Source organism: Cyrtonyx montezumae, unplaced genomic scaffold (assembly GCF_038088225.1).
Source record: "Cyrtonyx montezumae isolate F1298 unplaced genomic scaffold, pur_monq_1.0 scaffold_8, whole genome shotgun sequence".
In the NCBI taxonomy this organism is placed as follows: domain Eukaryota; kingdom Metazoa; phylum Chordata; class Aves; order Galliformes; family Odontophoridae; genus Cyrtonyx; species Cyrtonyx montezumae.
In genome coordinates this window covers 26,039,835-26,051,640 of record NW_027072089.1, presented here as the reverse complement: position 1 = coordinate 26,051,640, position 11,806 = coordinate 26,039,835, and positions in this window count along the sequence as shown.

Genomic DNA, 11,806 nt, shown 5'->3' with positions numbered 1-11,806 from the left:
ACACTGCACCTCTTATTGTATGGGCTAGTGTATTAGGTATAATATAATAATCAGTATATACAGTATCTGTGCCTTCTCTTCAAGTTTTAGTCCGGTCTGTAGGTTTCAGAGATATTCAGGACAGAGACCTTTTTTTTTATTGTGCTATTACTTCTTTTGTCCTTTGATCCTTTCCACTTTTCCAGTTGTCCTTTCTGTTTACAATAAGTTGACTTGGCTTGTAAATTCAATATAAAGTACACTATAAAAACATCATACCATCTTATGTTTGCAATTTCATGTCAAAGAGCATTAGATTTGCTCTTGCTTACAGAGGAGGTTTTACAGATCTTGTTATGGGTTTCCTGAAATGTGGATTCCCAGCTATGTCCTCAGATGCACAGTTTTGCTACTTTGGAAATCTGAAAGTGTAAAGCTGAGCTGTTTTCATCATGTTGGAACACTTTGGAAGGAAGGTTTCATAAAGCCTGTGGCGCACGGGAATATTTTATTTTTCATTCTCTGTATGTTGTGTAAATTTATTCACTATCACCAGATAAAACTGTAATCCTTTGAGGGCATTTTGGAGATGCAAATCGCTATCCAGTATTTCTGCTTCTTTCCAAAGATGTAAAAGAGTAGGTACATTCAATGTGCACTTATACAAAAATTCCTTGGAATTATTTTAAGTATTTAGGAAAGCTGACAAACTTAAATAGGAAACCTTTTTCAGGCTTCTTATAAAGCACTGAAATCTTGTACTTTGTAGGACGAGTGTGTGAATATACTCAAGAGTTTTGACAGCACTAGAAAGTTGACTGCTGCTTAGGTATGTTCTACATGCAGTAGAACGGTGTCTCAGTGGTGTAGATACCAATACCACATTCCTTTCAGTGAAGATGAGCTTGAATGTTACAGACTTTGTAGACATAATCAAAGAAGCTCCTGTTGCCCCTGACTCTACCTGTACGTCAACAGGTGTTACCTGTCAGGTGGGAATTAGATGTAAGACTTCAAGACAAAATAGACAAATACAAGATAACTCTTTTTTACAGCTCCAAGAATGAGTGAAATCACTTGAAGGCAGCATCTGCTTGCTATATCAGTGACTCAAATGACCCCTCCATTTTCTAATAATTAATATCATTTCTGCAGGCTGCAGTAGAAATTCATCATAAGAACAACTTCATCCTAAGCAGATGATTGTCATCCTTTTTAACTGGGGAATTTTCAGTGATATGAGATTTTCAAAAGCTTGAAAGATGTTCAAGATGTTAAAATATCCAATCCAAAAAAAAAAAAAAATCATCACAGTATAGCTTGCTGGGATAATCCCTCTGCAGAAAACTTACATCAACTCTATGTGCTCATCTGATTTTCACTTGTATGTGAAAGAGTAATGGTAGTTTGGTGCCAAGGGTAATGTAGTCTAAATTATAGAGGGTGTCTTTGAGTCGTAATCTTTGTTTTCCTAATAGAGAACGTTCCCTATTTCCCTACATTTCCTTATTCTGCTTGTTGGGGTGTAAAAGGGCATAACAACACAAATGATATTCAGATTATTATCTTCTTTTCTTCCTTTTGGAAAAAAACTGTAATGAAAATAAAATATAAGACCTTCTGGACTGACTCAAGTAATGGACATTTTCCTAACTGGTGATTTCATTTCAAAGTCAGCATATATATTTCATTAACAAAAAGAATACGTATTGTAAGATGTCATAGTGGAATGTCACAAAATTGCATTTTCAGCAAGGAATAAGTAGAAATAAGTAATAAGTAGGCTTCTTCTGCATGACTAAATTTTTCCAAGCAATAATGAAACCCCATTTTCACAAATGACATCATTATTAGTGTTATGTAGAACCTATGTGAATTAAACTTTGCTCTTGAGTACTTAGAATTCCTTACAGAATTTTGGAGATCATACAAAAGTGTTTGTTTTAAAATGGGCTGAAACCGTTCATTCTTATAGACTAAGGATCTATATTTTTCAGTAGGTAGGCTTTGTGTTGGTGTTTGTTGGGATTGGGTATGATAAAGTGTAAAATAGCAATGGGATCAAAACTCCTACCTGCTTTTCTAATACATTATAGCATATAAATATTTTGACACAAGGAGCTGAGATTTTAAAATGCTAAGCACTACAGCAAAATGGATTAGCCTTTAGTAAGGGGAGCTTCAAATTGCCAGTGCCAGGGGGTTAATGGAAAGCAGTGTGTCGTATTTCCTGATTTACCCTTTCACTATCTTGTCCAAAACACCTGGGTAATATGTTACTCAGAAATTGTAATTCAATAAGCATACTTTGAGTTTCAGCCCTTACTCTTTTCACAAGTTTCAAGTAAACTGCATTGAGATGCTGGCTATGTGAAAAAGTATTCCACTTTGGTTTGTGTCATGAAAATATCCTATGGGCAGAGTAAACATAAGGTAGAATAGATCAGCTTTTTAGATCTAGTACTCGGACCCTGAGACACTGAAGATCTAGATATATCTTAATGTTCTCACAAATCTACAGATACTTTAACTGTGTGCTCATGGGGACACAGTTAATTTTAAATGAGTTCTTCATCAATATCTGTTACAGTTTGCCGGGAACACAGAAACATTTTGTCTGTGATTGTAAATTTGAAAAATACAGTAAAGGTTGTTATTTTCATCAACACTTTTGAGTTTACAATAACATATGTGGCATATTCCTAGGTGATGTATGTCTAACTGCAGTTGCACCCTTTCTTCCTAGCACTCTAACATTGACACTGACAGCACACGAGCCAAGACAGATGCTTAGCTTGCAGTAGCTTTACCTAACCTACAGTCTGCTTTGCAGCTAGCAGTAAATTCCATGCTGTCCCGGCTGAGCCACTACCTGGATGTTATCTTGACCAGGCCATTACAAAGAAGCTGAAGCAGGTAATATGACCATGCTGCCCCAAACTCTGTGCCACTTCTGAGTATGTTGCCCACTCTGGCTAATGGCACAAAGCTATCATTTATTATCTTGCAACAATTGAGATTTTGCAAGAAGATTTAAGATTCTTCAATGTTTCCATCTTCAGAGAAGTATACAAAAGAGCAGTTCAAAGTATCAGTTACTGCTTGCAAAAAATGCCTAAATCCAAAGGTTTGTTATACCGTGAATATTTTGCTTCAAAATATAGTTTATTTTTGTATTTTATTTTCCTACAGACAATGATGTTGATTTTTTCTATTTTTCATTACTGTCATATCATGCAATGTATCAATCAACATCATGTTATTAATGCATTCTAACAGCAGACACACTACAATATTAGTTCTCAAACAGTACTATTTTACATTCTGGCTACTCTCCTGCTGTAATTCTTCCTCTTGTACATCAGTTTGAAAGCTCTGCAGCTCACTTATGCATGAAGTTTGCTGAGCTAATGGAAAAGGATGAAATATGGGAACATGGGTTGAAAGGAAAGCTGGAATGCCCTAAGTACCTGTGACTCTAACCTGCCCAACCTTTAATATTTAGCAATACAATAGTTGCATAGTATGATGGCTCTAGTTAGCTTGTTAAATTTAAATGTGTTTTATCATGATGAGACATTAACCTTTTCTCTATGTCCTAAAACAAATCTTTTACTTTGTGCCACAGATACATAAAGATATTAAGCAGAATGTTAATGGATTATGCATTTTATTTTTACCACTGATCTAGTTGCTCTGTTATTTTGCTAATAGGAAACAAATTATATCTTAGCTTTTACTCTTTCTATCAAATGTACAGTAATGATACTGAAATCTCAATCAGATACTGTGCAAAATCCTTTTGTAGTTCTTCATATTAAAATAGGGCACATGTTTTCTCAGTTATCTTTCTTTGTAGAGCAAAGAAATCAAGTAGCTTTGTTTTGTATTCTTTTAATTTTTTTTTTTAATTTTCGTTCATCTTTTTCTGCCTCTGGAACATTTCATTATGTAAAATTTAAAGTGAACACTGTGTTTACTCTAGAGTGTACATCAGCTTTAATTGAGTTTCTTATGCCTACGATATTTTCATTGATGCTATGGTAGAAATTCTTGTTTATTTTTAAAACACTTTTACAAATTTTCTATTTCATGCCCTATCAGATTTTTAAGTACATTTTAAATAAAAATAATATGTCTCATACTTCTTTAACTTTTCCCCTCACTTCTGACAAGCCTGAGGATATTAAAAAAAATAGTGAATAGATTGAGGGTATGAGTGGGAAATCTTCACCCTCCTCTTGTGGAGATACAACAAACTCCACCAGGTCACTGATCTTTTTTCTACAACATTGGTGAAAAAAGTTTCTGACTCTGGAGGGAAATATGTAATTCAGTACAAAGAGGTACAAGTTGGTGACTGCTGTTTTGTTTAGAAATTCTCAGAACTAAGATATATATCAAGATATTTCTTTGAGCTTCAGACTTAAAAAGAAAGCATGGTCACTTATTATTCTTAAAATTATTCATTTCCTTTCTTTTTGACAAACTGTGCTTCCACAATCACCAACAATATATATAGGCTGCTGACTAATGGAAACCCTGCTTCCCTTAAGTCTCAGCATATGTATTGAGAAGCACCACACTACCATTCCTCCGCTGTTCTCTGATTCATCTTCCTTTTGCACTTGGTAGTATTCATGGAGAATGTTAATACTGAAATAATTCACATCCCATGTAGATGTTTCTAATGGCCTAGGCCTAGGATTAGTATAGGCTACCTCTTATCCAGTAACATTAGGGACTAACAAAAATGCTACCTTCAAGACCTGCAGAAAGACTCTTCCTTGGTAAACCAATATCTGAAGCCTGATTCAGTGTTCAGCAACACTGAATCCTAAGGGTGATAGAAGTGACAAGACAGACTAGCTAGCCCAGGATAATATGAATATTATTTTAAGAAGAAGCTGTTATTTCCCTGAAATCACATGTGACCTGTGCCAGTGCTTAAAGGAAAGCAGATATTGTAGAAATTGAGTTAATAGAATGTTTTTCAGAGTGCTCATCAAAGAGGTCGTGATGATTTATGTAAAACACAAAGTTTCATTATGATCTGTCATCATGATGCAAATGATTGTGCTGACCACATTATTCAGACTTCCATTGTGCAGGCAGATATTCAGGAAATATGTTATGTTATAACCATGTAGAAATCAAACTTATCATGAAAAATAATCACAGATTAGAACATTATTTATTGGTAGTCTGCATGTGGTTTTAAATAAAAAAAACACATTATAGACGTAAAATGCTGGGCCCAACGGCCTTGGTGTTAAGTATAGCAGAAACAACAATCTCAGACTCAGGTACCTGTGTGTGAATAAATAGAAGAATGCAACTGTTCATTCTGAAGAACATGACAAGAAGGAATGATAAATATTTTCAAAATGTAGCTGGGGAACAAATGAAAGTGAAAAAAATTGTTTTCCATATACTAGAGTTTTGGACATGTAGTAGTTTCAATTTGATGCAAACAAACTATAGGTTATGCCCTAAGAAATGGTAAATACTAATGTATTTAATTTAAATAAATTTAAGTGATTTAAATACATAAATACTAATATACTAAATACTAAACAAATGCATATACTGAAATAAATTCTTTGAAAAGGTTGTGGTATCTTGGTATCTTCTGCCATTTAATCTTTTTAAAAGAGAAGCTGGATAGATGTTTCTCAAGAGTGTGCTATATACAATTTTAGAAAAGAATTTATAGAATTCTCCTTCCTCAAATGACGTATAGGTACAGCTGAAAAGCTGTGTGAATTTGTGCCAGACCTGGCTTTGGCAGATTTAGCTCTTTCTGGCTAGGTTAAATGATGCTGGAGTAATACTTGAAGGAGAGGGAATGCAGAGACAATGGAGAATGCAAGGGATAGGCAGAGAGCCTGGTGGTGTGACACCGCAGTTGATGTAAGCTTTGTATAAGAAGCAAAATAAGCAGCAGTGACTTCTGGCAAGAAACAATGAGGAGCTGTTGGATGAAGTCATCACCTGTGGTCAAATCTACTCCTCTGGTGCCTGCACATATTCCATGAAAAAAGAAAAACGTTGAGAAATTCAATTTACTGTGCCAGTGAAACGTTAATACCATGTTTCCTTTGATTTGAAACTGTCAAGAAATGCAGCTTTTATAGAATACTGCTATTTCTGATGGGTTTGTTTCAAATTAATATACTAAAAGTGAAAAACCAGGATGCTAAGTCTGAAAAATTGCACAGGAAACTTATTAAAATTCCCAGATATTTTCTTTTCCCCACATTCTCAGAAAAGTAAGTTCTACTGAGAAATAGGCTAGGTAAATAAATTCTTCCAAGAAATAATACTGGTGAAAATTTATGCTGGCTTCATTTTTAAATTGAAGTTGTTGATTCCCTACAGATATGTCCAGAAGTACTGATAAAAAGGGCAAGACACATTAAGTAGGTTGTTGGAGTAGTTTGCCAAAGTAATTTTGAATTAGTCTGGCCCAAAGCCAAACTGAAATTTATTAAAGAGATTAAATGTTAAAGCTAACAGCAGTATTTCAGACCTCAGTCCTAAATGGGAAATAAAAGTTCCACAGAAAATTGGAAAAGTCGTCTATAAATGGTGACTGTTCAACTATGCAGTATGCCTGTAGGCAACCTTTAATATAGTTATAATTAAAATATGTGTAAAAAAACCGTATGCTCACTCTTTCAGTGGCAATTGGATTAATATTCAGTTGACATTTTCAATAAATAACATTGGTCAGTGTCAATGAGTAAGCAGCAGATAGATCTCATTAAAAGTAATAAAAGATGGTCTTCCAAAGGATTGTGAGATCAGCTACTCAAATTTTGATTTTCTTCCCCCCGAAATCTTCAAACTGTGTGTCTGATCTTAACAGGAAAAACTGAAGTGATGGAAGGAAAATCTGAGAGATTGAAGCAATCTCAGTACAAAGTTATTAGAAAATACTGAGAATTAGTGAAAAATATTGAGATGGCATACTGAAAATATGACCGAGTGATGACAAAGTTTGCCAGAAATTTGTTTGGGACTCAGCTACTACTGAAATTGATTTTTCTCTGGTGGAAACTGGGATAGACCATTTTTAACTCTACCACAGAAAAATAATGAGAGATTTGGTAGAAAACCACATATGTTGTAATTCTTTCAGCAATGCTAATAATGGGTTTAGTCCCATCTCCATTAACAAAACCATTTTCAGATTCATCTGGGTTCACTCAAAATGATTATCAACCAAGTTTTAGAAATTTTCATCTTTGTTAAGACATTCTACTGTAATCTATCACTTTTCTTTAGACAAATATAAAGGAATAGAATATTGTCTCTGAATGATTCCAAAAGTGGCTTGTTAAAGAAGGGTTTACACCTAGTTCAATATTTAGGTTTCAGATATATTTTAAGCAAACATCCACATAGCTATTTGGGTCCCTTCCAGCTCAGGATATTCTTTGATTCTATGATTTAATTCCATTCCACAAATAATATTTTATGTTCTGCTACATCCTTTTATCCTTGCACTAAGTTACTTTGACTTTCTAGATGATGCTTTGCTGTTGTAGTCCTTTGCAGTTATTTAGCAGAGGCAGCAAAGGAATTTGTCTAAAGCAATGTCACTGTTATTATCATGGCTGCTGTCAATGCTTGCATTTGGAAAAGCTTTATCTTGTGTCTCATTTACATATCTACAATGATATATCATGAAGTGTCAGTGATATATTAATACACACCTGCATTGTCTGCTGAAAAATGCCCTGCACTTAAGATATTTCTTCTTTATCATAAAGAGGCTGATTTCAGAAACAATAAAAAGCCCATAAACATTCTCACAGAAGTATCTCTGAGAGGCTGCTTTATTTTCATGTTCTGATTCATATGAAGCAGAAACTTAGGTTTCCTTTTCTCTTTTCTGCTTGCATTGTGATCTGTCATTGATATTATGCTATGAATTAGGATGTATGTTATATAACACCAGTCAGAATGTAGTATGTTAATAAAAGAAGTGAAATGCAAGTTTGCAGTTCGGGGAGCAGTTTCTTTGAAATAGAGGCTTGCAGTTAATTGACAAAGGCAGTGAATTCTGAAAGCAAGTTTTGTGCTGAAGTATATGGAAAAAAGGAGAAGGCTAGTGATGTTACAAATGCAGACCATTTGTGGCATGTATATTATATAAATACAGTAGGAGAATAATTACAAATTATTTAAATGATGGGAGAGAATTTGATCAGTACAGAAAAAGAAAAATGAAGACTCAAGCCCTCAGCTGCTGTGAAATGTCTTGTCTTTACTGACATTTGAAAGAATGCCCTTTGGATAGCATTGAACGACTATTTCAGAGAGATTTTAATTTCATTCTTTAGACTCATTCTGCCATCGCATGTGTGTTATTGGACTGATACTGGAACTGTAAACATTCAGGAAGTGAATCTCATACATAATACATAACAAGAATTCTTGCACCACAGGCAAGTGGAGTTTGAGGGGGAGTCACCATAATAATTCTGTAAATTTCATTGTAGTCCTCCTTGTCTTTTCTTTTTGCAGTAAAAATGGTGAGGTTTTATCCAGACCTACAATCTGGTCTAGTAAGAGAGCTGGGATGAATAATTGTTTGACAAAAGTTTTGCATTCAGGGGCTTTTGTCTTAGCTGATATCTCTACAATGCTTTGCCACAGGTCAGAAGAAAATGTGGAATGATTGTGCCATCAGTGAAAAAAAATATTCTTGGTTGGCTGGCAGTTAATATGGCTTAGAAAATAGCAGTAATTTAGATGGAGCTCAGTGGAAGAAAAGTTCAGCGAGATTTAAGTCCTTAAATTCCTGGTCTAGGAGAAAGAGACATCACTTAGAGGGTGTATTCATGCCCTTGCATAATGAATAGTGTACCTACAGTACTCATGGACAAATGTTAAGAGATACATGAGGAATTTCTGGTTATATCTAAGTATGTCAACTTAATTTGTCAAGGAATTAAATAAATATAGATGTTAAACAGCAATGGCTTTTGGAAACTGGCAGATTTTGATTCCATAATTATAACATTGCTGTTGCAGCAATGCAGAGGAATTTGTAACATGAGTCATTGGATCAGCTGGATAGCCTGAGTTATTTTAGCTACACTTTTTCCTGTGGAATTTGTTGAAGACCTAATGTCAATATTTTTTTTTTAATGCAGAAGGAAGTCCAATTACTCCTCTAAAAGTGGGTGTGCAGAGAATGCACAGTCAGACCTATATAATATACAGTGTTGAATCTTGAGACTGATTTCAGTGGTATGAATTGACTGTTGATTTAATTTAACCTGGAAACATCATTCTGTGGCTGAATTGATTAGCTCTGCATTTTTCTAGACTTCTTCATCAATATGTTCTCTCTCTTTCGGTCAGTTCAAATAACACAATGCAGTTTTTTCAAGGTTTCCATAGGATCAAGTTAATAAATGCTGGTAGGAACAAGAAGTGAATACTTGAATAACCATAAAATTGTGTGTCATGACCATAATTTATGTGAATATTTTAAATTTTCCTGTATCAGTCAAATATTTTATAAGGAATCATTTCCTAAAGTTATATTTTTGATTTCTTGTTTACATGACTGCTTTTCTATAAACCTTCCTCCTCAGAGAAGATTTTTTTTCACAATTTTATCTCACACAGAGAAATTCTGTGCAGTTTATAAGAACAAAGCAGATATTTTCAGATAAAGAACATAATAAAGATTGAATTAGTGAACTGCTATGCTAAGCATCACTACCCTGTGTAAAGGGCCTGGTGTCTGTTCACTGGCCAAGTCATCAGTAATGTAAGGAAGAGCTGATGCTGAATTACCTTTTTTTTTCACATACTGAATGATCTCTGTGCCAACTGCACTTTTTCTGTTCTATTTTTGTTTTTTTTCTTTTCCCCCCACTGTTTTATATCTTGAGACCTTGGGCTTGTTATAAGACCTGGAGTGGCATGGCCATGCAGGGTGGCCGAGCAGGGCACTGACAACCTCCCTACATGGGGGACAAGATGAACTGAAGCTGTGCCCAGAGCCAAGCACTATGGATGCTGCTGAATTTGGCTCCCCTGAGAAGAAGGGCCACCACCCCCAAAGACTTCGACATTGCTTTCCTGGCCTACCCTGGAGGAAATGTCTGAGTATGTCCTAAACCCCTTCCAGCCTCCCTTGCTTTGGAAGCAGGAACTTGGCAAGAGAATTTCTGCATACAGCATCCTGTCCTGATCTGGAGAGAGATATCTGAAGCTGAATATTTGGGGGCATGTTTGACACCCTCACAATAGCTGTCACTCTCTGCTAGCCTGTCCAAACACACACATCAGTCCAACATGTAGGCTTGCTGGTAACCACACTGTAGAGCTGTGGGGACAGATTTTTTTTCTTCTGTTCACCTAGCATTGTAAAATGGATTGCCATAATAATGTACAGCAATAACTGATTTCAATCTCTCCTCTCCTCTGTATTTGTATGCCAAGTGTTTTAGAATCTGCAATTTATCTTTTACCATTTTCCCCATTGTTGGTGTTATTCTAGGTAAAGAAAGTAGCATTTTCTTCTACTGAGGTTGGCAGATATTCTCCTTGCTTCATGCCTTTTTTCAGTTACTTTTAGCTCAGGCAGACTCTAGACATTTGTGATGAGGTTTTTTTTCTGTGCCCATTCCTGCCTCCAGCTGAATCTTTGCAATTTTTCAAGCATTTCTGAGAATGATGCTATGGGAAAAATAGTTTTTTGTCCATATGATTCAGAAGCTGTCATTTGAAATATTCAGATACATTTTCTTTGGTGGAGGAGGAAGAGTTAGGGAAGAATCAAAAATAAAGATTACAAATAGTGATCTAGTCGTTGATCTTCCATATCAAGAAATGAGGACAAGGACTTGGATTTTGGTATTTAAAGTCTCAGGAAGGTGCATTGGGCTGGCAGGAAGATGGCTAAAAAATGTATGTATGAAAATGGATCAAAGAAAGACGATGGTGAAAATGTGACAGGTTGAGCAAACTGGAACAAATAGAATTACCTGAGTGAGTACCCTGGAACAGGTAACTGGGAAAATCAGGGTGTCTAGGCAAGGACACTGAAATGAGAACAATATGATGAGTTCAAGGAGAAATGGGGCTGGGATCATGGCAGCTGGGATTCATCACTGTCCTATGGGGTTTCTCTGTGGCCATGCAGTACTTTTTTCACACCAGCCAGTGTAATTCTTTGTGCAGAAAGAACTTTCCATGAAATTCCTCAATTCTGTTTAGTGGAAGGAAGCATTGTTTGCAGGATGCTAATGTTTCACTTTATTTATTTATTTACTTTGAATAGTAATTTTGGAAATAGTCCCAAACAGGACAAATTGTGTAGAATATTACAATCCAAGAGCTCTGAAGTACAGAGTAGCAAACAGTGAAAAAAAAACAACACTATTCCTCTTGATGTCATGCAGAGCCAGAGGTAACATTACAACTGGGTGGGGCTTGAAATCAATCTATTATAATTATAAGATTGTAATTAGACTTAATTATGAATGATAACAACACAAAGGGGATTTTTTTTCTTTTTGAGATCCTCCCATGATTCCTTTTCCTTCTCTTGCTGTTTTCCGCTATTTTATTCTTTTGCCTACTGTTTAAAAACAGAGGCTAATTTAGCCAAAGATTTTATCATTTCTAACAGTGCAGTGCCCTATGACCAGAAGGGCATCTAACAGCACTGACTGGAAGAACCCTACTCTGGCATTAGCCAGGTCTTGAAGAGGCTGATGAGACTGTGTGATGTGTTTGCTCTCTCCAGCAGTGAGCTTGCAAGTAGGAGTTTGCAGTTCCTACTGAAAACGTTTCT